The sequence below is a fragment of the Protopterus annectens genome, chromosome 11.part0 (genome assembly GCF_019279795.1).
Source record: "Protopterus annectens isolate FY-2018-M chromosome 11.part0, PAN1.0, whole genome shotgun sequence".
NCBI lineage: Eukaryota > Metazoa > Chordata > Ceratodontiformes > Protopteridae > Protopterus > Protopterus annectens.
This window is the reverse complement of record NC_056745.1, coordinates 221,337,499-221,365,185: the sequence shown is the minus strand read 5'-3', so window position 1 is coordinate 221,365,185 and position 27,687 is coordinate 221,337,499. Positions and strand designations below refer to the sequence as shown.

Here is a 27,687-nt window from a genome sequence, read left to right as displayed (position 1 = left end):
ACCCTTCTTGCTGAAGTGATGGCTAGTAGGAAGGCTGTTTTTCAAGAAAGGAATTTCAACTCTGCATTTGCAGCTGGCTCAAAGGGAGGTAGAGTGAGCTTTTCCAATACAAAGTTAAGGTCCCAGGCTGGAGTAGGGGGCTCTCCTAGGTGGTCTTAAGTTTTTGGCCCCTCTGAGGAATTAGTTCAGTAGTGGATGAAAAAAGAGGGGTGGTTCTGTATTGTAATGAGCTGAAATGGCTGAGGCATGAATTTTGATGGAGGAAAAGGAAAGGCCCTTGTGAAGCATCTCAGTTAAGTATTGAAGAATGTGAGGTAGCCTGGGTGCTGCTGAGCCCATCCCCTGAGTTTGACTCCAGGAACAGAATCTTTTCTATTTTTCAGCATAGGATTTTCTAGTACTAGGCCACCTTGCCTCCAGAATGACATCCATCACTTGCTTACTGAGGGATGGTAACAGAGAGATCAGTTAATTAGTCAGGCTGCCAGGTTCAGGGTTTGAAGCTGTGGGTGCAGAATCTGGCCCTTCTGCTGGGACAGCAGGGCAGGGGTCTGAGGCAGGTGCCATGGACCTAGCAGTGACACACTGCGCAAGAGGGAGTTACCAGTGTTGGTGTGGCCAGTCTGGTGCAATCAGCATTGTCCTTGGTTTGTCCTGTTTGATCTTTAGTAGTACCTTGGAAAGGAGAGGCAGAGGAGGAAAGGCATACATTGATAGGTTTTTCCAGGTGAAGGACAGGGCATCCACTTTCCAAGCTTGTTTGTGGGGAGTCTTTGTGCAGAATTTGTCCAACTGGTAGTTCTGGGGGGAGGTGAACAGGTCTATCTCTGGGCTCCCCCATTTGTTTCTCAACATGTTGAATATATTTGGTTCCAGTTTCCAATCGTGTGGGTCCATGAGATTTCTGCTTAGGTCATCTGCCAGTGTATTTAGCTTTCCTGGCAGGAAATGAGCCTGTAGGTGCACTTGGTAGCTCAAGGCTGTGTTCCACAGAGCCATGGCTAGTTTGCAGAGAGGGTATGAGTGGGTTCCCTCCTGCTTGTTTATATACAACATAACAGTGGTGCTGTCCATCTTTACCAATAATTGTCCTGGAAGAATGTGGTTTTTGACAGCTGTCAAGGCATTCTGTACAGCTAACATTTCTTTCTGATTGATCTGCAAGTGCATTTGACTTGGGTTCCATTTGCCCTGAATGCACTGCCCTGCCAAGTGAGCCCACCACACATAGTCTGATGCATCTGTTGTTGGGTTTCGACGGCAGGGGGTAGAGTGAATGGCAATCCCTTGTTTTGGTGGCAGGCCTCTGCCCACCAAAGGAACCATCTGTGGACAAGGTATGACAGGAATCATTGATTCTAGATCCTGAGAATGTTGACACCATAGGCTTTGTAGATACCATTGTAGTTTCCTCATATGCCATCTTGCATATGGAATTAGTAGAATGCAAGAGGTCATGAACCCCAGGGCTTGCAGTATTTTCCTTGCAGATAGCTGGGTCTTTGTGGCCAGTAGTTTCAAGTAGGCTGTCAAATGAATTTGTTTCTCTGGCGTGAGGTAGGCCATCTGGGAAGTTGTATTCAAGCTTGCTCCCAGGAATACAATTTGTTGGCAGGGTACAAGAAGCGATTTCTTTTCATTTATGGTGTACCCCAGAGAAGTTAGCAATTTCTTTACAAATGCTAGATGATTTATTAGTATGTCCTGGCTTTCTACCTGAATTAGACAATCGTCCAGGTATGGGTATATTTGAATATTTCTTTGCCTGCAAAATGCAATGACTGGAGCTAGGCACTTTGACTTATCTACTGCGCCCAGGGTATTCACAAAGGGCAGTGCAGAGAACTGATAGTGCATGTAGTCTGCTCTGAAGCGCAGGTATCTTCTGCAAGATTCCCTTAATTGGGATGTGCAGGTAGGTTTCCTTTAAATCCAGTGTTGCCAACCAGGCATCTTTGCCTAGCATTGGAAGCTGCTGATGAAGAGTTCGCATCTTGAATTTTGGGATTACCAAAAAAGTGTTTAGGATAGACAGGTCAGGGATAGGATGCCAGGAAGTGACTTTTCTGGGTACCATGAAAAGTCTTGAGTAGAAACCTTGCCTCCATTCCTTTACCGGGACAGTTGAATGGCCCTGATGCTTAGAAGACAGAGATCTTGCTTTTGAGCCTCTGCCCACTGATTTGGGGGTAGGTCTGGCCAACCGTTTGGGGTTGGTAAGGAGTGGAAGTGGAATCTGTATCCTTGGGAAACTATTCTTAGAACCTATTTGTCCTGGGTAATGAGGTCCCAATTTTTTTGCATGCAGGGCAATTTTCCCCCCTAAAGGAACAGTCAGTTGAGCAGGGCTTGGAAGGTTTAAAGTTAAGTCATTGAGACAGTTCACCATAAGGGGGACTCTTACTACTCCCTGCTTTGGAAGTGGGAGCCCCCCGCTGCTTAGGCTTGTGAGTACCTTGGGACTGAAGCCTGGGTGTTCTGCTGGTTCTGGGTTTAGACTGAGAAGGCCTGGAAGAGGCAGGAAAGGACCAATTCTTAGAGGGCCAATGCCTATTAAATCTAGGAGGCTGTACTTGCAGGAAATCTTTAACAGTTTGCATAGATTTACCTTTTTCCTCCATCTTTTTAAAGTACTACTTCTGCTTTGTTGCCAAACAGGTGGTCTTGGTTTAAGGGAGAATCCAGTAGTTTAGCTTCAACATGATCTGGCAAAGATTGCTCCTTAAGCCAAGCATAACTTCTAAGTACAGACCCAGTGACAGCAGCCCTGCAAGATGCCTCTAATGAATCAAAACCACATTGCAAAGTATATTTTTCAACTTGTTCAGCAGAATGCATTAAATCCTGTAATTCTTTATTTTCAGCACAGTCAGGAATCAACATCATTTTCTGTTTAAGCAATCCAATAATATGCTGCTGATACTTTAACATATGAAACTGGCAGTTCAAGGCCCTAATGGCCAAAGTTGCAGAAGTGCATACCTTCTTACCCCATCTATCCAGCGCCCTGGAATCTCTATCAGAGAGGGTAGGATTTTTGACAGTAGTAGCCTTAATGCCCTTGGGACACTGTGAAATGGTCTCAGGATCCGCAGTAGGATTTTTAAAGAGGAACGTGCGAGAGTCAGGTACCCTGTAATACCTATCAGGTTTTCTGGGAGCAGAAGGTAAAGAGTCAGGGGCCAAGCTAGATTCCGAGAAGGCATCATCTACAATGTCCAGAACAGGAGGGATAGCTAAAGGCCTGTGTTGAGACAGGAGTAAGAATTCCCTAAGCCTCTTTTGGGAGTCAGAGTAATCCTGGCTTTCCCAGCGGAAATGCTCCCTAAGAGTATGCAACGTTTCACCAAAAGAGAAATTCTCTGCAGGGGAAGCAGACAGAATGGAGTCCTCTGCATCAGAATCCTCATAGGTAGATAAGGGCAAATCCTGGTCAACAGAGAAAACAGAAATTTCAGAATCCTGATCAGAAGAATCAGAAGGAAAATCAGTTCTAGGTCTCTTACAGGGGGAAGGGTGGATTCCCCTGATTACAGTAATAAGGTCTTCAGCCATTTTATCATTTGTTTTTTAGGCATATGGGCCTGACCATACGGTCTGGGCGTCGGTTTTCTAGGCATAGATCGAGTTTTAGGCCTTGAAGATGAAGAAGGTGTCGGTCTAATATGCAAGTCAGTAGGCCTGAATACACCCTCATAAGCCGGTACCTGCACAGCGGCTCCGGACCCATCTAAGATAGAGACATCCGCAGGTTCCACAGTCGAAGAAGCATCTCGTGGCATACTGGACTCCGAATGGGTCTCAGTAAAGGCCTGCAAATCTGAAGTAGCAGGTATCAGGGGCTGCGAAAGCTCCTGAGTACCAGCGAACTGACGACTAATTTAGAAGCGGCATCGACAGCTTTGGACCTATGCAGTCTGTCTCTGTCTTTATCTTTGTGTTTTTTCAGAATATCGGTAGTTAGGTGGCTTACCAAAGCAATTTCTGGATAATTGAACAGAGTACCAAAATATTTAGATGCATAAATAAACCGGCGAATAGCACGAGGCTTGAATAAGGCACAAAACTGACAGCGAGGTACATCGTGGTCTGGGCCTAAACAAGGAATGCAGTATGAATGAAAATCTTTATGAGGTATTTGCTTTCTACAAGAAATACAATTGTTAACTTTTACTGATATCAGTTTAGAGCAAGAAAAAGGATCCCCAACGGGGTATTTAGCTTAGTTGAAAACTTCGGATCTGAAACTCGAAAAAGTACAGTTTTGTACCTACCATAAATGTAGATGTTCGAAGATCCACATTGCTGCAGTCCTTACACTTGGGTAGTCCGCTGTCCTCGGTCGGCCCGAATATCAAAGTATTAGGCTGACGTCGGTCAAGGCGCTTAAGACTGACATCAGAACGTCAGGGTACAAATGCGCATGACCGACGTCATATCCTCAGTCTTTTCTTGCCCCAGATGTCAGAAGACCCTAAAAAGAAAGGTCAAAACCAAAGACAGCAAAGAACAACCAACCACCCTTGCATTAATCATATGTACAATATATACAATATCCACAATATTCACAACCCAAACCACACAACCGCCTCTAAATACAGAGGGGAAGGAGGGAGGGTAAATTGGACTGCAGCAATGTGGATCTTCGAACATCTACATTTATGGTAGGTACAAAACTGTACTATGTTCTTCATCTCACATTGCTGCAGTCCTTACACTTGGGTAGAATCCCAAAGCAGAGGAAAGGGAGGATGGCAAAACTATAAAGCAGTAGGAGCTGCCAAAAAGCCCTGTAAAATTGCAGTGGCAAAACCAGCCCTAGATTTAGAGTAAAGTGGAAGGTGGTAATGCTTAGAGAAAGTATGCACTGAACTCCAAGTAGCTGCCTCCAAAATATCTTTAGTTGCCACCCCCCTTATAAAAGCTGTAGAAGTGGCAGTAGCCCTAGTGGAATGAGGCCTAATCCCAGCTGGAATCTCCTTACCATGATGGGAATAACAGAAAGCAATACAGAACCCAATCCACTTAGAAATAGTTTGTTTAGACACAGGCTTGCCCTGAGAACCTAAAGCAAATGAAACAAATAACTGCTGAGACTGCCTGAACCCTTTAGTTCTGCTCAAATAATATTGCAACTGCCTGTGTATATCCAAAGTGTGCAAAATCTTTTCCCCTTTATTTTGGGGTTTGCATAAAAGTAGGCAAATGAATAGTTTGGTTTAAAGCCACACTAGAAACCACTTTAGGCATAAAGGAAGGATTAGTACGCAAAGATACCCTATCCTTATGGAAAATTAAGAAAGGCTCAACCGCCATAAGGGCCTGTAATTCAGAAACCCTTCTTGCAGAGGTAATGGCCAACAAAAGCAGTCTTCCATGATAAATATTTCAACTCGGCAGTAGCTGCAGGCTCAAAAGGTTGTAGAGTGAGTTTCTCCAACACAAAATTGAGATCCCAAGCAGGAGTAGGAGCTCTCGTGGGGTCTTATATTCTTTGCCCCTCTAAGGAATTGCTTAAACAAAGGATGAGAAAACAATGGTGGGTCACAGTCATAGTGAGCAGAAATTGCTGCAGCATGAACCTTAATAGAAGAGAAGGACAAACCTTTGTCCAGTAACTCAGTAAGATATTGAAGAGCCACACTTAAATTAGGCTTAGAAACATCAAATTCCTTTGCTGTACTCCAAAATAAAAATCTCTTCCATTTATCTGCGTACACTTTCCTTGTACTAGGCCTTCTGGCCTCCAAAATAACATTCAAAACTTGCTGTGGAAGCTGAGACCCTCCAGGGTTCAAAACAGAATATGCCAGGCTGTTAGGTGAAGAGAGTGAAGTTTGACATTGAGTAAATGACTGTTCTCCTGAGACAGCAGGTGTGGAATCGAAGGTAAATGCCATGGAGGCTCCCGTACCAGACCTCTCAGTAATGGGTACCAGTGCTGTCGAGGCCAATCTGGAGCTATTAAAATCATCTTTGGCTTGTCCTGTCTGACCTTCAGGAGTACCTTTGGGAGGAGAGGCAGAGGTGGAAAGGCATACACATGAAGATCGCTCCAATTGAATGAAACAGCATCCACTTTCCAAGCTGTGGGATGAAACCTTTTTGTGCAAAACTTTGGCAGCTGGTAGTTTAGTGGAGAAGCGAACAGATCTATGTCTGGAGTTCCCCATAACACTGTCAATTTCTGAAATACACGAGGATCCAATTTCCACTCGTGGGGATCCATAATTTGTCTGTTCAACACATCTGCTAAGGAGTTCTGTGCTCCCGGCAGAAACCTTGCCTGAAGATTTAGCTGTAAACTGAGAGCAGTCTCCCACAAAATCATTGCTTGACTGCATAGAGGATAAGAATGTGTTCCCCCTTGCTTGTTGATGTACCACATGACAGTTGTGTTGTCTGTTAGAACCAACACCTGCCCTGGAAGAAGTAAATCCTTGAAAGCTATTAATGCAGATTGGACTGCTAACATCTCCTTCAAGTTGATATGTAGATGTTGAAGTCTGGCAGGCCACGTGTCTTGCACCCACTTTCCATTTAGATGAGCTCCCCAAGCTTTGTCTGAGGCATCTGTCGTTAGAATCTGACTCGCCTCTGGCCGGGTCACAGAGAGTCCCTTGTTTAGGTGACATTCCTGAGCCCACCACAAAAATTCCTTTTGAATGCAAGGTATTATCTGAATGACAGTGTCCATATCTTGGCAGTGCTGTGTCCATACATTTTTGAGATACCATTGTAGCTTCCTCATATGCAGTTTGGCATTGGGAAGCACCAGAATACAAGATGCCATGAACCCCAAGGCTTGAAGGACTGTCCTTGCAGTCAGTCTGGACTGATGAGACAACTGATGGAAGTAAAGAGAAAGATTCTTTTGTTTGTCCGGGGTCAAAAAGGCCATCTGGGATGCTGTATTCAGTCTCACACCCAGAAAGCACATGTCCTGAGAGGGTACTAGACTGGACTTTATTTCGTTCACAGAATACCCCAGGCATCTTAGCACTGCTATCACATATTGTAAATGATGAAGAAGTTCGTCCTTTCCTTGGGCCAGAATCAGGCAATCGTCCAAATAAGGATAGATCTGTATTCCTCTTAGCCTGAAGAAAGCTATCACTGGAGCCAGAACCTTCGTGAACACTCTGGGCGCAGTAGATAAGCCAAAGAGCAATGCAGAGAACTGATAATGAGAAGTCCCAGCCCGAAAAGGCAGATACTTCCTGCAACTTAGCCTGATAGGAACATGAAGGTAAGCCTCCTTGAGATCCAGAGTCACCATCCAGTGATCTTTGCCCAGCAGAGGTAAAAGCTGTTGTAACGTCAACATTTTGAACTTGGGAATGTCCAGATAAGTGTTGAGGATAGATAAATCCAAAATTGGTCTCCACGTGTTCCCCTTCTTTGGTACTAGGAACAGGCGAGAATAAAATCCTAGGCCCACTTCTGGCAGAGGGACCGGTAGTATGGCCCCTATTTGAAGCAACAGAGAAATTTGTTTGTGAGCCTCTAGTCTTTGCTGAGGAGGAACGTCCGGCATGCCTTTGAAAGGAGGCAAGGTATGGAAATAAAACTTGTAACCTTGGTGTATGATATCCAATACCCATCTGTCTTGGGTGATCAAACTCCAATTTTCCTTGAAGAGTGCCAACCTTCCTCCCAAAGGTGCTGCCAGGCAAGAAGGATCTGGCAGCTGAAAAGGTAGGTCATTGGGCCTGTTTACGAAAGGACTGGCCCCTGCCCTCACCCGAAGATTGTGCAGGTGAACTCCCTGTTCTAGGTCTGAAGGAGCTCTGAGCTCTGCCCCTACCATGTCTAGATCTACCCCTAGACTGTGAATCATAAGAAGGTCGTCCACCCCTTAGCAGGCCAGTTCCTACTAAACTTCGGAGGCTGAACTTGCAAAAAATCTTTAACAGCCTGCATAGACTTAGCCTCGTCTTCCATTTTCTTCAAGACTGACTCCACAGGTGAACCAAACAACACATCAGACTGTAAAGGAGCATCCAAAATCCTTGTCTTAACATGGTCAGATAAATTCTGATCCCTCAGCCAGGCGTGCCTGCGAAGAACTGACCCAGTGGCAGCCACCCTAGACGAGGCCTGTACAGCATCAAAACCACATTGTAAAGAATGCTTACCCACCTGTTCAGAGACATGTACCAAATCTTGTAATTCTTTACACTCAATGCCTTCCGCCAGAGCATCTACCTTAGACTTCAATTGAGAAAGAAGATAGTTTTGATATTTCAACATGTGAAACTGGCAATTCAAAGCCCTCATAGCTAAGGTGGAAGAAGTATAGACTTTCTTTCCCCATCTATCCAAAGCTCTGGCCTCTTTATCTGGAGGAACCGGATTTTTACAACAGAGGCCTTGACACCCTTAGGTCCCTGACTAACAGTTTCTGGGTCCGCCCTAGGACTCTTATAAAGATATTTATGAGCCTCAGGCACCCTGTAATACCTATCCGGTTTAACAGGAGCAGGAGGCAAAGAATCAGGATTAAGTGAAGCCTCTGCAAACACATCTTCCACAACATCCAGAACAGGTGGTATAGCCAAAGGCCTATGCTGGGGTAAAAGCAAAATTCCCTAAGCCTTTTCCTGGAATCAGAGAAGTCCTGACCTTCCCACTTAAAATGTTCCCTCATGGAATGAAGAGTCTCTGAAAAAGAAAAATCCTCTGGAGGAGAAGCAGAAGGAGTCGAATCATCTGCATCAGAATCAGAATAAGGAGAGTACTCCTGCAAGTCTTCAGCCGAAGACTCTGAAACATCCGAAGCCTGCTCAAAACTCCCCAACTCCGGTTCCACCCTAGGCCTCTTATCAGGAGGGGGCAAAGAACCTCTAATCAAAGTAATTAAATCCTCTGCCATTCTAAGCATGTGCTTCTTGGGCACAGATCCTGATGAACTAGGAGTGACACCAACAGAAGCTAAACCTGGCCTGCCTCTGGGAGAAGCCTTGGAAACAGAAGGAGAGGGCCTAACCACCCTAGGAAGGGAGGGGAGTACAGTAACCTGAGAAGCCCCTTCAGCCTGACCTGCCTCCTGAGAGGCCACATCCTGCAATATCAAAGTCTCCCCCTGGGACTCCAGAGAAGCCTCCGGAACCACCGGTTCCACTGGCGCCTCTAAAGAACCGGCGTCCGTGCGGACGACTCTTCTTGCCTGGGTTTAGCTGCTTTGTCTTTGCGCTTCTTGAAGCGGCGTCGGAGCATCCGGCGGCATATTATAATTGCACCGCTTCAAGACCAACCTGGCACAATCTAACCTTCGCTAATAGTGCGCTTATTGAACCTAGCACAAAAGCGACACCCAACAACGTCGTGCTCAGGCCCCAAACAAGGAATACACAAAGTATAATAATCCCTATGCGGTATCTGCTTCCCACAAGAAATACAGTTATTCACTTTTTCTGACATCCGGTAAACCACTGAGACAAGAAAAACTAAAATATTCCCCAACGGGTACTTAGCCAACTTTGACTCGGTCTGAAACTCCGAATTCGAAAAATTTCAGAACGCCGAACGGCACTTGCAACGCTGCTTCTGCATCGGACCATGCGGCAAAAAAGACTGAGGATATGACGTCGGTCATGCGCATTTGTACCCTGACGTTCTGATGTCAGTCTTAAGCGCCTTGACCGACGTCAGCCTAATACTTTGATATTCGGGCCGACCGAGGGCAGCGGACTACCCAAGTGTAAGGACTGCAGCAATGTGAGATGAAGAACATCGAAAATTTCAGGAGTCGGACGACTGGCACTTGCGAACTGCTTCTGCTTCGAGCCCCGCACGGCAAGCAAGACTGATGTAATGGCACTACCTGATGCCATGGAAGATGAGACCGCAACCGACACAGGACCCAAGACTTTGATAATCAGGCCGACTGAGTGCTACTGCAAGCAGATAACCCCAAATGTGATGACTGCAACTGTGAAACACGAAGAACATCTAATGTTCTTCACCTGAAAACATCATCTTCATCCAAAACAATCTTTCTTGGTTACATCAGCAAATACTAAAATTGAGATAGTACCACAGACTAAATTACTGGGCATTGCAATAGATGACAATCTTAAATAATTTGATCAACATATTTTTCAGAATAAAAAAGACCTACCAGAAACTTGGGTCCCTTTACAGGGCAAAACAGTACCTTACAGAATCACTAGATCCCCAAGAACTTTTCTGTCTGCACTTGAATTAATACATCCCTTTTCACCACCCACAAAAAACACTTCTCATCTTGCTCTTATTTTAACTGCCCCATCCACTACTCTTATTTTAATGCCCCCATCCACACCGCTCTACCCCTCTCATGCATCTCCTGTACACCTAAGTTATAAACCTTCTAGATACACCAATATGGAGCAGGCAGCCTAACTAGAACCAATCCTATACCATGCTCTCTGTCTTATGCTATTACCACTGTTCTCCTATACAATACCATCCCCTCCTAAATAATTTTATAATTTACGTCAATATATCTATTGAACTCTTTACAAACCTATACAATACTAAAAATATCCATTATTACATAATTGTATAACTAACATCATTATGTATCATGAACTCATTGCAAACCTTTCTTTACTGAAATGAAAGAACACTAAACTTTTTCACAATAATGTTTTCCTTCTGCAGTATCAATCCATTTACCTCTGTAAGAGTTTACAGCTGGAACAACTGTATAAACTTATAATTATTGATGTAACTACTTTACTGTATATGCCTGCCTTGTAATTATGTCTGTTGTTTGATAAAAAATGTAACTGTTGTTCTGAGAACTGTGTGAAATTCACTTGTTAATATAAATGTACTGTGGTGGAGCTTTTCTCCTCGGGCATCCTCTGAAAATGGGCTCTGGCCAGTCGGACTTTCCCAGTCAAAAAAGACAAATAAATAAAATAATGCTAATGTACTTGTTTTAGTTTAGTTTGAGGGAGTCCTGTGACGTGAATAGAATGCCTATTCAGAATGTTAAATACTATCTTAAAAAAAGTCACTTAAAATGGATGAGAGAGTCTGAAAGGCTGATGGAAGACATCAAAGATGCACAAACAAGGGGACTTCATCCCTGAAGAAGAGATGCAAACTATGACAACTAATGAAGCTGCACAGACAAACCAGATGACTACCACCAGTTCTCTAACACATTTTTGAGACAAGCATTGAATGTAGTAATTCCATAGAATGAGTTTTGGCCACAATGGTGAAAAACCTACTGCATTTCTACAGACATTACACAGCTACTAGTTTACTTATTTTAATTTCTTAATTATGACATCTGTTGTCTAAATAGTTTCACTATGTAAATACACCTTTCTCATCAGGGGCTTGCAGTAAAATTATGATAACGAAGAGCACTTGACCCCTGTAGAACACTGTGATGACAAGGTGTAGTTTGACAGCTGCAGTGCCATTCTGACAGCTTAGGGAAACTACAGGAGCAGAGGTTTTATGGCAGCAGTCAACATGTAGTCAATGTGAAAGAAGCTGTATCATTTGTCTGATTGTTTTTTTAAATTCCATCTGTAATGGGAGGCAGGCAGTCCCATCAACATCCATTCTCAATCTTTAAAGAAAAATAGTAGGGAGGCCTTGATCATCACATGTCTACAGTGGGAGGAAATCATTCTATGTTACACAACTCATAAACAAAAGCATGGCATCTGTAATGGGAGGCAGGCAGTCCCATCAACATCCATTCTCAATCTTTAAAGAAAAATAGTAGGGAGGCCTTGATCATCACATGTCTACAGTGGGAGGAAATCATTCTATGTTATGCAACTCAAACAAAAGCATGGCATCTGTAATGGGAGGCAGGCAGTCCCATCAACATCCATTCTCAATCTTTAAAGAAAAATAGTAGGGAAGCCTTGATCATCACATGTCTACAGTGGGAGGAAATCATTCTATGTTGCGCAACTTATAAACAAAGGTATGGCATCTAAGTCCAAGGAAGTCATTGTTCCACTGTATTCAGCATTCATGAGAACTATCATTGAGTACAATGCCTCCTTTGGTGTGTACCTAACCATGCATATCCAACAATTAGAACGTCCACAGAGGTTCCTCACTAAAAGAATACAGGGAGTAAGTAAAATGTCCTATGCAGACTGCCTCAAGGCCCTACCCCTGGATTCGGTCTCCTACAGGCTTTTGAGGGGAGATCTATGCCTGGCATTCAGGGCATTGTCAGACCCACTCTGATGGACCTCCTGCATCTCCACAAAACAAACAGCACCAGAACTATCCTTTCTAAAGACTTAAACCCTGCCTGTGATATAAATAGGACCTGCTGGAGAGATAGGTATGTATCCCACTGACTACCCCATCTATGGAACAGGCTCCCCCTCCATGCTAGCAGAGTTCCTCCCTAACCCAATTCAAGTGCAACTTGAACAACTGGATGGGAAATCAGAAATGTATCCCTGGTTTGGCACCTATGTCTTTAATGGACTTGGGTAACCTGTAAATTACTCATCTCCCAGGCCCATGCTTACACTTATCAAGGGTATCTGAACTTGTCAGAGATTTGGGATGCATGGCTAAGCTTAAAAAGGCCCTTGTGGTCATTAGCCTAGTAAACACCTATGAACCTATAAGAGAAGTGGCATTCCTACTTACAAATCAAATTAATGTTTTGTCTATCAAGCTATCCATTTATCTGCATAACACACCACTACCTATCAATCTTATCCATCAATCTGTCTAGTGCTCAGTCTGTTTAAAAAAAAAATGTAAATGTTATAAGTAATTAAAAACTTCATAAACACTGCGTTTGAAGACAGCACCTGAGGAAAGACTAGCTTAGTTACAATAAAAAGATGAAAGACTGAAAGGGTTAAATGTTTGTGACATTTATACAGCATGAGGCTTAGGAAGGACACAGCAACTATAACACCGTTTAAAGCGGTATACCGGATTGCAGTACATTAAGGAAATTGCTTTGACAATAAATATTTATATTCAATTCAACAGCAAGGTTAAGAAGGTTCTGAAGACTATTTCCCCCCCTGAAGAGTTTAGACTTATTTTAGTCTTTCTGGTCTTGTCCAGTCATTAGCCATTAAAACTGCATTTTTATATTCAAAGTTACTTAGCCAGAAGTTGAAACTATAACCAAAATATCAATTAATCTAAGCCTTTTTGCAAATTCACCTGCGTCTGTTGATTACTCTGTACTGGTTCACATTTTGAATTTGCCTTTCATACATTGTATACTCAGTAGTTTATATACTTAATCAATGGGTACTGTCCCGTGGCAAAATCCACAGTACTGGGATATAGTGGTCAATGCTATTGCAAAAAGTGTTTTCTGCCCAAGTGTAGATGACATCATAAATTTTGCTCTTGCACTTAATATTCAGATTCTGTAGGACCATGTGAGTGACCTAGAGGGAAGGGTTCTAGGAGTGAATTACCAGCTTTATTTGCAGAACTGAATAACATAACCTGACAAGTTCAACTGGTTAAACATGGCTGGAGAGATGTTTATTAGTGTTTTTTTCAGCATTGGTAGGAATGTATTCTCTCAATGGAAGAATGCTAACCCAACAACCACTAGAGCTCTAAGTCTATAAAATTAAATGTTAAGATAATACTTGACTGTTATGATAGGAACCGATTGTTTATTGCCAGAGGCAAAAGCTTTCAGTTTAAAGCATTATGACAAAGGCTATTCTTTAATCATTTATTCTGGATGACTGTTAGGATATTTGGCTTAACATTATTAATGTCAACAACATAAATGTCCAATATTAATAATGTTGAGGTTAACGATGTTAACATCCGTTTGTGCTAACCTTGTAAATAGCTACTGCTGTTTTAAGCTGTGTATGACGTAAATGTTTATCTATTGTTACTTCCTGTAAATTGTTTATACTATGTTAATTGTAACTGTTGCTGACAGCACATGTTCTGACAATCTGATTTCATAACAGGATTATTACTTGAAGCTATCTAGAAAACATGAAAATCCAGAAGATTAACATATGTGGATGTCTTCATTATAGTGAGGACTGCAGGCATAGGTGAAGGATAAAGCAAGAATCCAAAATGAGTGATGGCTAATAAAGAAACCCGTAAGAAATGCAACAGCCTAAACTGAGGAAAAACCTGACAATTCAATCAGAAAGAATAACAAAACCTTTTTAAAATCTATAAAAAGAAGCAAAAACAGACAAAACCCCCCCCCCTGAAAGTTAAAAATATAGATGGAGTGGTCAGAAAAGGTTGATGTAAAAGCATCTCTCCAAAGTAAATGTCAACTCCTTATTCAGAAAGGGCAATTTTTTTGCATACAGTTGGTCATAAGTACCAAGGATAAGGGAGCTGACTGCAGTCCTTCCATAAAAAGACAGGTTTTAAAAGAAACAAGACAAAGAACGGACATGTCAGCAAGACTTGACAGAATTCACTTTAGAACTTACACAGAACTAAGAGAAGAACTGCTAATATTATTATGACTAGCATTTTAACAACCATAGCTTAAGGATAAAACTTTGCAAGACAAAAAATGGGAAGATGTGACTGATCTTTGCTACAGTAGAAGATCAATGTCTAAAAACAGCTGATTCAGTATGAACTCAGATGCAGGGACAAATCTTAGAATCAATAGTGAAGGAATGAAATGATGAATATTTGGAAACTAGTACTAGATACTGCTGTAGAATGCTAATAACCTATTCTTAAAGACCTTAAATAATCTAGCACCAGTACATAACAAAAGTCCAACCCCACACAAAGGCTAACAAAAAAAAAAAAAAAAAAAACACATGATAAAAGGGATAAAACCAGGGGAAAACGGGTATAAAAACAGAACTCAAAATGCCTTCCAGCAATTTAGACATCTTAGAAACCTTGCAAAACTCCAGGTCAAACAAGACAAGCAAACATACTAAACCAACCTTACAAGACAAACATCAAAACAACCCAAAACTTTATTGGTCATCACTAAATAAACTATTCCACCCTGGCAAGACTACCACTCCCTCTCCAGAAACAAATATGATAAACTGTATGGGGAGAGTCTAATTCAGTAGTGCATAACGTCTGGCCCTGGGGCCAAATATGGGCCTCGAAGCAACACCATCCGGCCACCAGAGAGTAACCACCAAAAAAAAAAAAAAAAAGTGAAAAAATGCTATGCCTTACTCCAGTCATGCAACTTTCCAGCACGTACTTACTTACCTAACTGACTGCAGTTGCCCACACCTCTAATTTTAGCTGCTGAAGTAACTATTCCTTGTTGTTTATAACTTGTAGTTTGTAAACAGTAGTAACTTTCTGTAAGAGTCTGTAATTAGTCATGGCTGCAAGCCAGAATAAAGTTAAACGCAAAGTTGATGTGGAAAACAGGCAATTTTATGACTATTGTCTTAAGTAAAAATGCCAGTCACCTGTACCTATTGTTAACTCGTACTGTGTTTTGATGTGGCCTGCAGATGCATTAAGGATTTGTGTAGTGGCCCTCCCCACAAAAAGGTTGTGCACCACTGGTCTAATTCCTACTTTATACAATTAATATTATCTCTCTTAGACACCAATACATCTAACCACCCCCCTCTACCCCAGTCCAACCTAAACCACCCATAGCTCTTCAGTTTTAGTCCCATACCCACCTCATTCGTAATGAAAGTTGCTCCTTAAGCTAAAAACTACTTCTGTAGCTATAGACCAACTACTTATAAGGTCACCTAAAATGGCCACAGAAATCATAGCCTTCCCTGTCTCCATACTAATTAATAGGTCCAAAGATACATGCCATCACTGCAGAAAAAATCTTGCATCATAACACTGCACAAAGGCGGCACATCTACAGAGTTTAACAACTACAGACCAATTAGCAATTCTCTAGCCCCTCCAAAATATTACAGAAATGCCTCTATATGCAGCTGATGCAATACCTAACCTCAAATAACCTACCCTGAGAAACACAACATGGCTTTAGGCCCCAAAACAGCACCACTACTGCTCTACTACATTTTACAAACATAATAAACCACCATAGAAACAATGGTTTGCTTGTGTCCACCATGTTCTTAGTCTTTTCAAAGGTATTTGATACTGTCTCGCACCATTAACTGCTCATTTGACTCTACTTAACAGGACTTTCACAATACTCCTTGTTGTGGTTTCTTAGTTACCTATCTGGAAGGCAACAAGCCATTAAATGGCAACAAATCTGCTCATCCTTTCAACCAGTTACTACAGGTGTCCCTCAGGGTTCTATCCGGAGTCCTCTCCTATTTAATCTATTTTTTAATAACCTCAACAACTCCACTCACCATGCTAGTTTAGTTCAGTATGCAGATGATTGAACATTAATATGTGCGGCCACAACATTAAATAAGCTCCAAGACATTACCCAAAAATCTCTCTCTTCTGTAGAAACCTGGCTCAAATAATCAAACCTCCTACTCATCACCAAGAAAACAAAAGTTAATGCTTTTTACCTCAAAAAGTTGCCAAAATCAAAAGCGATCTTTTACTGTAAAGTCAGCAAATATTGTTGTTGAAACTGTAACTCACAGTAAGCTTCTAGGAGTTATAATAGATGACAGTCTCAAATATGACCAGCATATACTGCACACCATTAAATCTACACACCAGAAACTAGGCTCCCTCCTTCTTAATGGATTTCTTGCAGATAACTGCAAGAAAAACTCTAGCCACCTCCTTCTTATTGCCAACTCTCTTATGCACTGCTCCTATCCTAACAAACTTAAACATTACTAAAAAAAGAAACTTGCCTCCTGTTACAATAAAACTGATACATCTGCCACCAACCTCCTTCATAAGACCCACCGTTGTCATAGCTTAAAGCAACTACACTGGCTTGAAACTACACAACTACCCAACATATTCACAACTAACTACAGCACACAAACTAAATCATCATCCAGAAAAATGCCCTGCGCTATAAAATGCATTGCTGCCCTACTGTCCAGTGAAGGACCTCCCTCTGTTTTGGGAACTAATTCTTACCACTCACAAACAAGTCAAATAATACTGCAAGAGACTCGCTCTACTCCCAGTACATTGCTAAACTCTAGAATAGCATCCCCTACACAAAACTCTCGGACAAGCTCAAGTGTTTTAAACCACTACTTAAACAACATTTAACCAATCCTGGTCCTGCACATACCCGTCACCAGATCAAAATACTCAAACAGAATACTCTCAACCTCTCACTGAATTGGCAAAATAATTTTTATACACAAGTGTTGCCTGTACAATTCACTAAGTTACACATGGGCTTACTCTTGAGTAACTTCCACCTCTGTGAAATCTTAGAGTGTATAAATCTATATAAATGTAAATAGAAATGTAACTATTCTGTGTTTAACTGGAACATAGTATAATGGAGCTTTTCTCCCCAGACTTCCACTGAAAATGGGTATTAGCCAGTCAGATTTTACAGGTAAACAAAGAGATAGATAGATAGATAGATAGATAGATAGATAGATAGATAGATAGATAGATACAATAGTAAAGTAACAGACCCAACGTAACATGGATTCACAGAGTGAAGGTCATAAAAAAAAAAAAAAAAAAAAGGGTTGGGAGGGTGGCCTAATGGTTAAGGTGTTTGCCTTACAAACACAAGGTGCAGAGTTTGATTCTCACAAGGGATAATTGGCTAGGCTTAAAATGGCTTGCAAGGGCAGTTAGCTTAGTACTAATCTATGAACTTAAGATGGATAAAGATCAGGATGTAGTCAAACAGATGATCTAAGTAAGCAAGCAATGTGACAAGACATTTGTCTTGATAGCTATATTAGTGGACAATAAAAGGAATGCAGATGTAGCATATTTACACTTTACAGAGACATAGAGCATGATACCACACTAAATGTTAGACAGACTGCGTTATGACAGAACTGATAAAAACACTGGGTCAGACTAATAGACACAGACAAATGGAATTCACACAGACTTAAGGACAGTTATCAGTGGCGTACCAAAGGAATCAGTTACTGGCAATGGGCTTTTACAATTTCTGTACGGATAACAGTGCAGAAGAGAAAAAGTTCCATTCTCCTGATAAAACAAAAATATGAAACATGGCTGATAACTAATACAATGTGTAGGAGGAAGGAATGATCTAAAATATGACAACTTGAGTTGAATATAAGCAAAATAATGGGCTTTGGATGTGGTAAACAGGAAAAAGTACAGTTGTACAAGTAAACTTACCACAACAGTAAATGTTCAAATGATAACTGCTGTAGTAGCCTTAGCTATATGGGTTATATCCTATTAAAACATATAGCATCTGGCCAGCTTCCTAAGCTTCAGGACACCTTTCACATGTCCAAACCATTAGTCAGCTCACCAGTTTCCAATGCTTCAGGGCACTTTTCACACACTCAAGCTGAAGTGACAAAAAGTCAAGTTTGGGCATCAATTTCTTCAGAGCTTTCATGCCAACAGAGAGTGGGAGGCTGAAGCCCCAACAAAGAGAATACTAGGAATATAATGTAAGAGCATGACACATGCACTTGGAAATAGTCTACTAGGACACAGACTGTGCCATTTTACTTACCTAGACAAGAAATGATCAACTAAGAGTTCCTGAAAAATGTTGTTCTGTCAAGATAGTATCAGAGTTGCCTGTGGACATTCAAAAGTATGGAGTATCCTTTTTCCCCTCATTGTTAGGTTCGAGAAGACAGGGAGATTGATAGCTTTGCTCAAGGTAAACTTGGGTAGCACTTTAAGGATTACTTCTTAAGGAAACCTCTTCTTTGTGAAGAATAAGAAGGCTGACCCACCATAAGAGCATACAAATCTGATACTCATTTTACAAAGGTTAGTGCAATTATTAACACTGTTTTCCACATTAAAAACCTCAAGTCATCCTGAAGAGCTGGTCCAAATGCAGCAATTGTTAGTTTTTCTAACACAAAATTAAGGTGCCAAGAAGAATCACTTCTCTTCTAGGAGGCGACATATGCAACCCCCTTTTCAAAAACATTTTGATATTAGACTGCACTAAAAGGAGGTGGATCCATAGCAGACATGCTGAACTGGCCAGCAAACTGACCCATGACTTGAGATGTAAGACAGTCCAGAGAATAATAACTCACACAACACAGAACCACAGAAGCACACGCCCTGAATGGGTGCTGGTTCCTTTCTTGACATCAGCCAGAAAGCCTTTCCCATTTACTACTCTATGAATTACTAGCAGCAGGTTTTCTTACCTCCATAAATACCTGCTGCACATCCTCAGGAAAAGGGTGCCTAAAAAGTATTAAGATTCGATAATCCAGTGAGTTGTAGTTGTTTGGGGTTAGGATGCATCAAATACAGCTGCTCTTGTATGAGCAGACCCCTTTTTGAGGAAGCTTGTGGTAACTGCCCCTAGCCATTTCCAAAAAAAGACAGGATCACTTTTGCCAGAGCCAGGAGGAGTCCAATAATGATCTTTGAAGGGTGCATTTGAATCAGAATGACTCTGAATATTTGTAGAAAAACAAAGAAATATTCCTGTCCATTGAAAATAAAAATATTCTGACTTTCAGGCCTTCCTGCATGGAGTCCTAGAGCACAATTTCACCAACTGATTGTTGAAAGGTTGAGAGTGGAGGCAAAAAAAAGTTCTGTACTTACCATAATGTTCTGAGTTGTTGCTTTTCATTTGTCTTCAACCTATGGGACTCTGATCAGGCATGGATCCGACTCAGCCGTGTACTCCAGCATTGGAGATGAAATCCGAGCTCCTCCCTTACCCATAATGCCCTGCTCTCCCTCCTCTCCTCAGAATGAGTTTACTGCAAGACGGCACCAACCCCCCCCCCCCCCCCACAGTAGAAAAAAAACTTAATCCCTGACCAAATAAGGTATTGGCACACACAGACTCAACTTGAGTCAAGACGAAGCCTACGCCTACATCTGCCCAGTCCACTACATAGCCAAAAAGGCAGGGGGAAGGAGGGACAGACGGTTGAAGACAAATGAAAAACAACAACTCAGATGGAACTTTATAGTAAGTACATAACTTCTTTATCTAAAGTTGTTGTTTTTCATTTGGTCTTCAACCTATGGAACAGAGTCCTTAGCTACAATAACCTTGGGAGGCCTTCATGGAAGGATGTTCTGGAGCACAGCTGAGCCAAAGGAAGCCCTGCTCCTGGAGAGAATATCCAATTTGTAGTACGCAGAGAGGACCAAGTAACAGCCAAACAGATATCATCAATAGGAACCCTGGACCAAAAGGCCGCAGAAGTAGACACTGATCTGGTAGAATGTGTTTGGACGAGGCCAGGTAGAGACAAACCTTTGGAAAAATAAGCAGTAAAAATACAGCTGGCAATCCAATGAGCAAGAGTGACCTTAGAAATCGGCTTTCCCAAACATGGCTTAAAAAAAAGATACAAAAAGTTGATCCGACTGTCGAAAATTGTTGGTTCTATGCCAATAAAATCACAGTTGTCTGTGAACATCAAGTAAATGTAATTTGCATTCCCCTTTGTTCTGATAATCGGGAAAAAAACTGGCAAATTAATCACCTGGTTAATATCAGCTTCAGAGGCCACCTTTGGCAGGAAAGATGGGTTAGGTATGAAGAGTTCAACGAAAACGCTGATACAATGATAGAATGGAAAAGTCTCCGATATATAACACAACAATCCACAGTCAGAGAATCACAATACTCTAATACAGCAACAGCAAAGCTTTCAGTTTACCAACCTTCTTCAGTGCTTAAACCACATTTAACATTTTACATCTATTATTAAAAAGAGCAGAATAAGTACAACATGACCGCAGCCATCCAATCACATCATACTATTAATTAAACAAACAGTTACATTTATAAAATCATATAAAACCACAGAATACAGGTTGCATTCTTAGATATCTAACTACTTACAATGTGGGAACAAATGAAGTGCAGAGAATTATAGAAAGGAATTGAATGATTCTTCTAGCTCTACCTGAACTACATGATATAATAGAAGACAGACCACATTTTTCATATTGGAACTTAAAAACATCTAAAAAGGAAATTATGCTACAAAGATTTTAAGAGTTTAACATCTAATAAAATAGGACAGAAATATGGGACCTATGGGTGTATGGCCTGTAGCTGTTGTACCGATATAGAAAAAGTAGATAGTGAAATTTCTATCCACCCAACAGCTGGTAGGTTATATAAATTTTCTTGTGTAGCAACCTGTAATAGTGAAAATGTGGTTTATTTGGCTACCCGCAGAAAATGTAAATCATTTTATGTAGGGCAAACAAGGAAATTGAAGAATCAAATTATAGAACACAAGTCCGAGATCAGAAGGAAAAATGATAAAAATGCACTGAGTAAGCATATTCTGGATAACGGTGCGGACCATACTTTTACCTTTAGAGTAACAGATAGTGTGTATATAGATGTAAGGGGTGGTGATCTAAATAACTGTCTTGAAAATAAGGAATATGACTGGATAATTAGACTTCATGCTGACAATAAACCAGGTATAAATAACAAGGTCAGCATTAAACAAGTCCTTACAAGAATACAACAACATGTATTCTGAGGTTTTATATGATTTTATAAATGTAACTGTTTGTTTAATTAATAGTATGATGTGATTGGATGGCTGTGGTCATGTTGTACTTATTCTGCTCAATAGATGTAAAACTTTAAATGTTGTTTAAGCACTGAAGAAGATTGGTAAACCGAAAACTTTGTTGTTGCTGTATTGTGGTTCTCTGATGGTGGATTGCTGCGTTAGTATGAAGAATCACAATGTCCTTATGGAAGAGAATGTATGGAGGCTTAATAGACAATGCCTGCAACTCACAGACCCTCTTGGCAGAGGTAATAGCCACCAAAAAGGACATCTTCTATGATAAAAATTGTAAATCAACAGTGGCAAATGGCTCGAATGGCGGATAAACTAGGGGTTGTAAAACTAGAGTTAGAGCACAAAGAGGTGTGGGGTCTTTGATAGGAGGCCTAAGAAGAAATGTACAATTTAAAAAGGCCTTGCGTAGCTTGGAAGAAGCCAAGGAGGCTGAATTCTCCCTCACGTGGAAATTTGAAATTGCTGCAAATTAAACTTTAATTGTAGAAAAACTCACACCATTGTGAAAAATATGAGCTAGAAAATCTAAAATGGCAGGGACATTTCTGTAAATGGATGCAGATTGTGCTGAGAAGCCCAGAAAGAGAAATGTTTCCACATACTGGAATACATTTTCCTAGTAGAAGCCTTATGAGCTGCAACAGAGTTCTTTTTGACAGGTGAAGACAGCCCAGGAGTCCTGACCCTTTTTGACAGGTGAAGACAGCCCAGGAGTCCTGACCATCAGGGAATCTGCAGCAGCTAAGCAGTGAACTTCAGGCTTAGTTCGGGTGAGGAACCCCTGACGGGTGCGAGAGAAGATCCAAAAGCACATCCAGAGTCCATGGAGGACACACTATATGACAAAGAATGGGGAACCAAACTTGGCAAGGCCAGAATGGGGCAATGAGGAGGACTTTGCTCTTCAACTGTTGTGCTTTCTGAATAAACTTGGGGATCAGACGAAGAGGAGGACAAGCATAAAGTAGACTGGAGGGCCAAGCATGGGCCAGAGCATCTCTGGCTGACTCCCCCGGAGGGGGTATTAGAGTGAAAAACTTGCTGCACTTCACGCTGAAAGCAGAGGCGAAGAGATCGCAGCAAGGATGATCCCACTTTTGAAAGATCATGTCCGCTACTGAAGGATTCAGAGACCACTGGTAAGGCATCAGAATGGTTTTGCTGCGCCTGTCCGCTAGAATGCTGGACTTGTCCAGAGTGCATTGTCACCAGAAACCAGTTGGAAGAAATCACCTATTCCCACAATTTCATGGCCTCGTGACAAAGGGGATAAGATCTGGTCCCCCCTGTCTGTTGATGTACCAGATTACAGACATGTTGTCCATCTGGATGGCAATAATCCTGGTAGGAAGAAAGGCCTGAAGGGCTTGCAATGGCAGAAGCATTGTCCTCCTCTCCAGGACACTGATATGCAGATTAGTCTCCAAGTGGAACCACATGCCTTGGACCGTCCATCCCATGCAATGCCCCCACACCCAAGCAGGGAGGTGTCCATGGTCACTGTGATCAAGGAAGAAAGAAGACGAATGGGCAGCTCAGGAAGAGGTCCAGGGACTGGAGCCACCACTGAAGACAGTCCCGACAAACTCGAGATAGTCGGACCAGATATGATAAAGGAAGTTCGAGAAGGGACCACTGTACCGCTAAGGTCTATTGACGAATCCTCATGAGTAGGCATGCAGTTGGTAGAAGAGTTATGGTGGCTGCCATGGACCCCAACGCCCGAAGAACCATACCTGCTGGGCGGAGATGGTTCTGAAGAATAGACTTCACGTATTTTTGGAGTGAATGTAACTTGTCTGGAGGTAGAAACACCCTGCCATTTATTGTATCCAACCAAGCACCTATAAAGTCCAAAACCTGAACAGGTTCCAAGTTCGATTTGGGTAGGTTGATCGTAATGCCCAGGGAAGGAGCTAGTAGGAGGAAGAAATCCCTGGCTTGAATCAGTCAATGCCTGGAGGGAGTGGAGAGGAGCCAATCGTCCAGGTAGGGAAAGACCTGAAAATCCTGCAGCCACAGGTGAGCTGTCACTACCGCCATCAGTTTGGTAAACACTCGGGGGGCAGTGATGAGTCCAAAAGGGGAGCACTCTGAATTGAAAATTAGTGTCTCTCAGCCAGAAGCGAAGGAACCATCTGGAGCATCTGTTCATTTTGAAGGGATAGTACACATCCTGAAGGTGCACAGAGCACATCCATTTGTTCTGCAGAAAGGGCAGAAAGGATTGCAGGGTGACCATCCAAAACGTCGTCTTAGCAACAGACACGTTCAGGTTTGTAGCATCCAGAATGGGTCTGAAGTTCCCCGTATTCTTTGACACCAAAAAGAACCTGGAATAAATGCCTGATCCTAACTGGTCTGGGGGGACGGGCTGGATGACTCATTCTTCAAGCATTCTGGCGATTTCTATGGCTACCACCTCCCTTTGGCCGGGTGGAATGTCCAGGATGTTTCTCTTTGGAGAGGTACGATGAAGAAACAGGATGGAATAATCTCTAGATATAATTTGGAGCACCCAAATATCATTTGTGATGACTCTCAGGCTGTTGAGTGCAGAGAGGCACCCCCCGCCGACCGCCTCCAGAGTAGAGCAGCCGGGCAATCCCTCAGGTATGCTGAAAGGGTCTGTCTGAGAACGAATCTTGAGACCCTTGGTTCCATGGACCCCATCTGCAATGTGGGCAGTGTCTTTTATTTCCCCCTCTGTCCCTAGGGAAGACTGACCATGAACATCCTGGGAAGAACCCTGAGACTTCCAAAACCACAATGTTTTGACCCCACTCCGATTCCTTGAAAAGGAACGTTGTGGAGTAAAGAAGCAGATCCCAATGGCAGACAAAGTCATCCCATCCTTCTTACTCTGGGTAAGAGTATCAGAAACAGTAGGGCCAAACAAAGTGGACCAGTCAAAGGGGGCATTCGTTAACAATGCTTCAAAGGGATCCAAAAAAAGCACAAAGCCAGAGCCAGGAGTGCCGCCTAATGGCAACATCCATCCAGGCCACCCTAGAGGCACCCTCCATTGCACGAGAAAGAAGCCTCATGGACATGTTCAAAATGGCAGTTAGGATGGCCAATCAGGAACAGAAAATTTTCCTATCCACTGCTGAGATGGACCCTGGGGCAGATGCAGAGATTTCCTTAACCAGTTCCCCCTGTAGTCTGGTGACATGAGCCAAATAGTTCAGCACAAGCAGGGCAAAGGTGGCTGAAGCATACACTTGCTTCCCAAAGGGGTCCATCTCCCTAGACTCCCTGATTGGAGGACGAACCAAGGAGCTCTCCTGACCCAGCTCCTTCTTGGTGACCGCCACAACCATCATGGTATTGACTGGGGAACCATTGGGACAAATGGGGCCTGTCCGATGGGGCACTAAGTACCTTGTCCAGGCACTTCAGAATGGGTTAAACCATGCCTGGTTCCTTCCATGCCCTACGGGAGATATGATCCACCAAAGGGTCCACGGGGGGGGGGGGGGTTAAGGGAAGACAGCCCACGTCTCTGATACAGAATCTCCATGATGTCTCCAAATGAGACATTGTCAGGAGTGATAGGGGGGAATCCCCCTCCTTATCCGAATCTGTACCTTCTGTAAGAAATTCCAATGGGGAATCTGAGTGTCTCCTCTTGCATGTATGCTTCCAAGGCACCTCCTCAGGAGAAAGCTCCGGGAAGGACTCGATAGCTTCCAGGGTTTCCTGGACAGGAACATCCTTGGGCAATCTGACAACAGGCTGTCTCTGAGGGAGCAGGATGAATGACCCTGTCCTAGAAACAGAATGAGCCAGGGTGGAATCTGAGGAAGAAAGTCTCAAGGCTCTTGAAGGAGCTGAGAGAAATCTACTACCACGAAAACCGAAGGCAAGCAGATGGCAGAAGGTTGCGCAGATGGAGCCAAAACTGTCAATGTTAGAGCCTCCTACACTATCACCCCTGGCACCGAAGGGGGAGTTGGAGCCAAGCTTCCCAGAGCCAAAGCCCTGAGGGGAAAGGATAGCTCCAAAAACCTCAAAGCAGACACTAACCCCTTGGAGCCAACACCCAAGCTACAGCTCCGAGAGTCAGTCCGGTCAGAAGACAGACAAACTGCTCAAGGTAATTGTCGGCATCAAGGAACAAGGGACCATCAGCGCCGACACCTCAACACTAGGAAATCTCAGATGCAAGGACTCTGAAGCTGAAGGTTGGATCGGAGAAGAAGATATCAGGAGGAATCTAGACTGTGTGCTCACAGCTCCAGAGGGGGACAAAGCAGGCAAGACCCCAAGCTGAATCTGGGCTCAAAGAAACAATCTTCATCCTGTCCACCTCAGCTTCAAACAGGCTCCAACTGGACCGAACAGAGGAAGCTAATGACCCTGGTCTGGAATAGCACTGAGGGGAGGCAGAGGCCGGAGACTTGGCTCAGGAACACTCTAGCTTCTGGGAGAAATGGAGTGACTGGAGCAGAAGAGAACTCTGGGCCAGTTCAGGCCTGGACTTGGCAGAAAGTTCGGCAGAGGAAGACAAGTCAGAAGACCGCTTCCTGGGCCAGTTCAGGCCTAGACTTGGCAGAAGGTTCGGCAGAGGAAGACAAGTCAGAAGACCGCTTCCTATGCCAGTCCCACTCCTTATGCCTGACCCGATTTCCTTCCCTAGACTTCTTGGCGGTAGTTTGAGTCCCAGAAGCAGGAGGGATAGAAGAAGCCACCTCCACAGAGGGGGGGAGGCTAACAGGCCCTTCAGGATAAGTTTGTTCCTCCTGTCAATAAGCACACAGGGGTTGAAGCCTACGAAAATCGAGCAGGAGGAATCAAGGTGGGAACCCCCAAACATACCATGCACAAAGTGTAGGCATCAATCAGATGGAGAAACCTTATGCCCACACTCTGTACATTTCGTGAACCCTGGCTTAGGAGCGAGAGCCATGGGGACAAGAAGTGTGTGCGCACACACACACACACACACACACACACACACACACACACACACACACACACACACACACACAAGAGAAAAAGGCGGAAAGAGAGAGAGAAAGGATAGAACAGTGTTTTTTTGTTTTGTTTTGTTTTTTCAATAGTCTGAAATGGACCAACGCGGGGATAGAAAGGGTAGGAAGGTAGAGAGAGAGAAAAACCTAGAAAAAACTTAAAGACTGTAAAAGACCTGGAGGAGCCCAGACAAATGGCAACTCATGCTATTCAAATCGAGCAACAAACAAGATCTGGGGGGGACGGGGGACAGTGGGGCATTATGTGTAGGGGAGGAGCTCGGATTTTGGCTCCAATGCTGGGGTATATGGCCAAGTCAGATCTGTGCTGGATCAGAGTCCTACAGGTTGAAGACCAAATGAAAAACAACTTCAGATGATCTATTTCAGGAGTTTCCACAAATAGATCAGTTCCTGGAATACCCAGATTCAACTTTCATTCATCTGTCTGGGTCCTGATCAGTTTGTCTGCCAGTTTTGTTCTGACAGTATGTGCGATGCCCACGGAGTGAGACTGTGCTGAAAAGCTATATCCTAGGCTACCACAGCTGGGCAAGGCATGCTTCCCCCTTGCTTGTTTATACAACGCATTACTGTGGTGTTGCCTGGAAACATTTGTACAGGCCCCTGGGTTTTGGTCCGTCTATTCTGTTCCAAAGACCCTACACTTTTATCCCAATAGACACTTCTCCTCAAACAAAGTCTGAGGCATGTGTTATGACACACTGTGTTGGAGCAGAGATGAAAAATGGGATACCTGCATTCTCAGGAATTTGGCATCTCCACCAAAAAAATCTCATAAAATTTGACATTGTGGAAACTTGGGTCACTGCCTTCGACATTTAGGACGTCGGACAACCAACGTTCGTTTAAATGCATGTATTCCGAATTTCTCAGGATACTAGGCCTCATTGTTTCTATGATTTTCATGATTCCTTTTGCCAGGTTACATATGAGAAAGATTCAGTAGCACCTCAAAAACGTGGAGCCAACATCATTTTTATCCCCATGAGTTTCATATTTCAGTCTTAGGCTATATAAAGTCAAAACTGCATTAGTAGACAGATCAGATGGCTGATAACCCAAGTCTTCTTTTTCTCCACCTACCTCAACAC

The 27,687-nt window shown here is 42.9% G+C and overlaps 1 protein-coding gene across 1 annotated transcript in view; it reads right to left on the bottom strand.

Moving 5' to 3' along the window:
• Positions 1-27,687, bottom strand: part of LOC122814924 (centrosomal protein of 83 kDa-like) — a 206,145-nt gene that overhangs the window by 6,822 nt on the left and 171,636 nt on the right. The gene's annotated exons all lie outside the window — the stretch shown is intronic.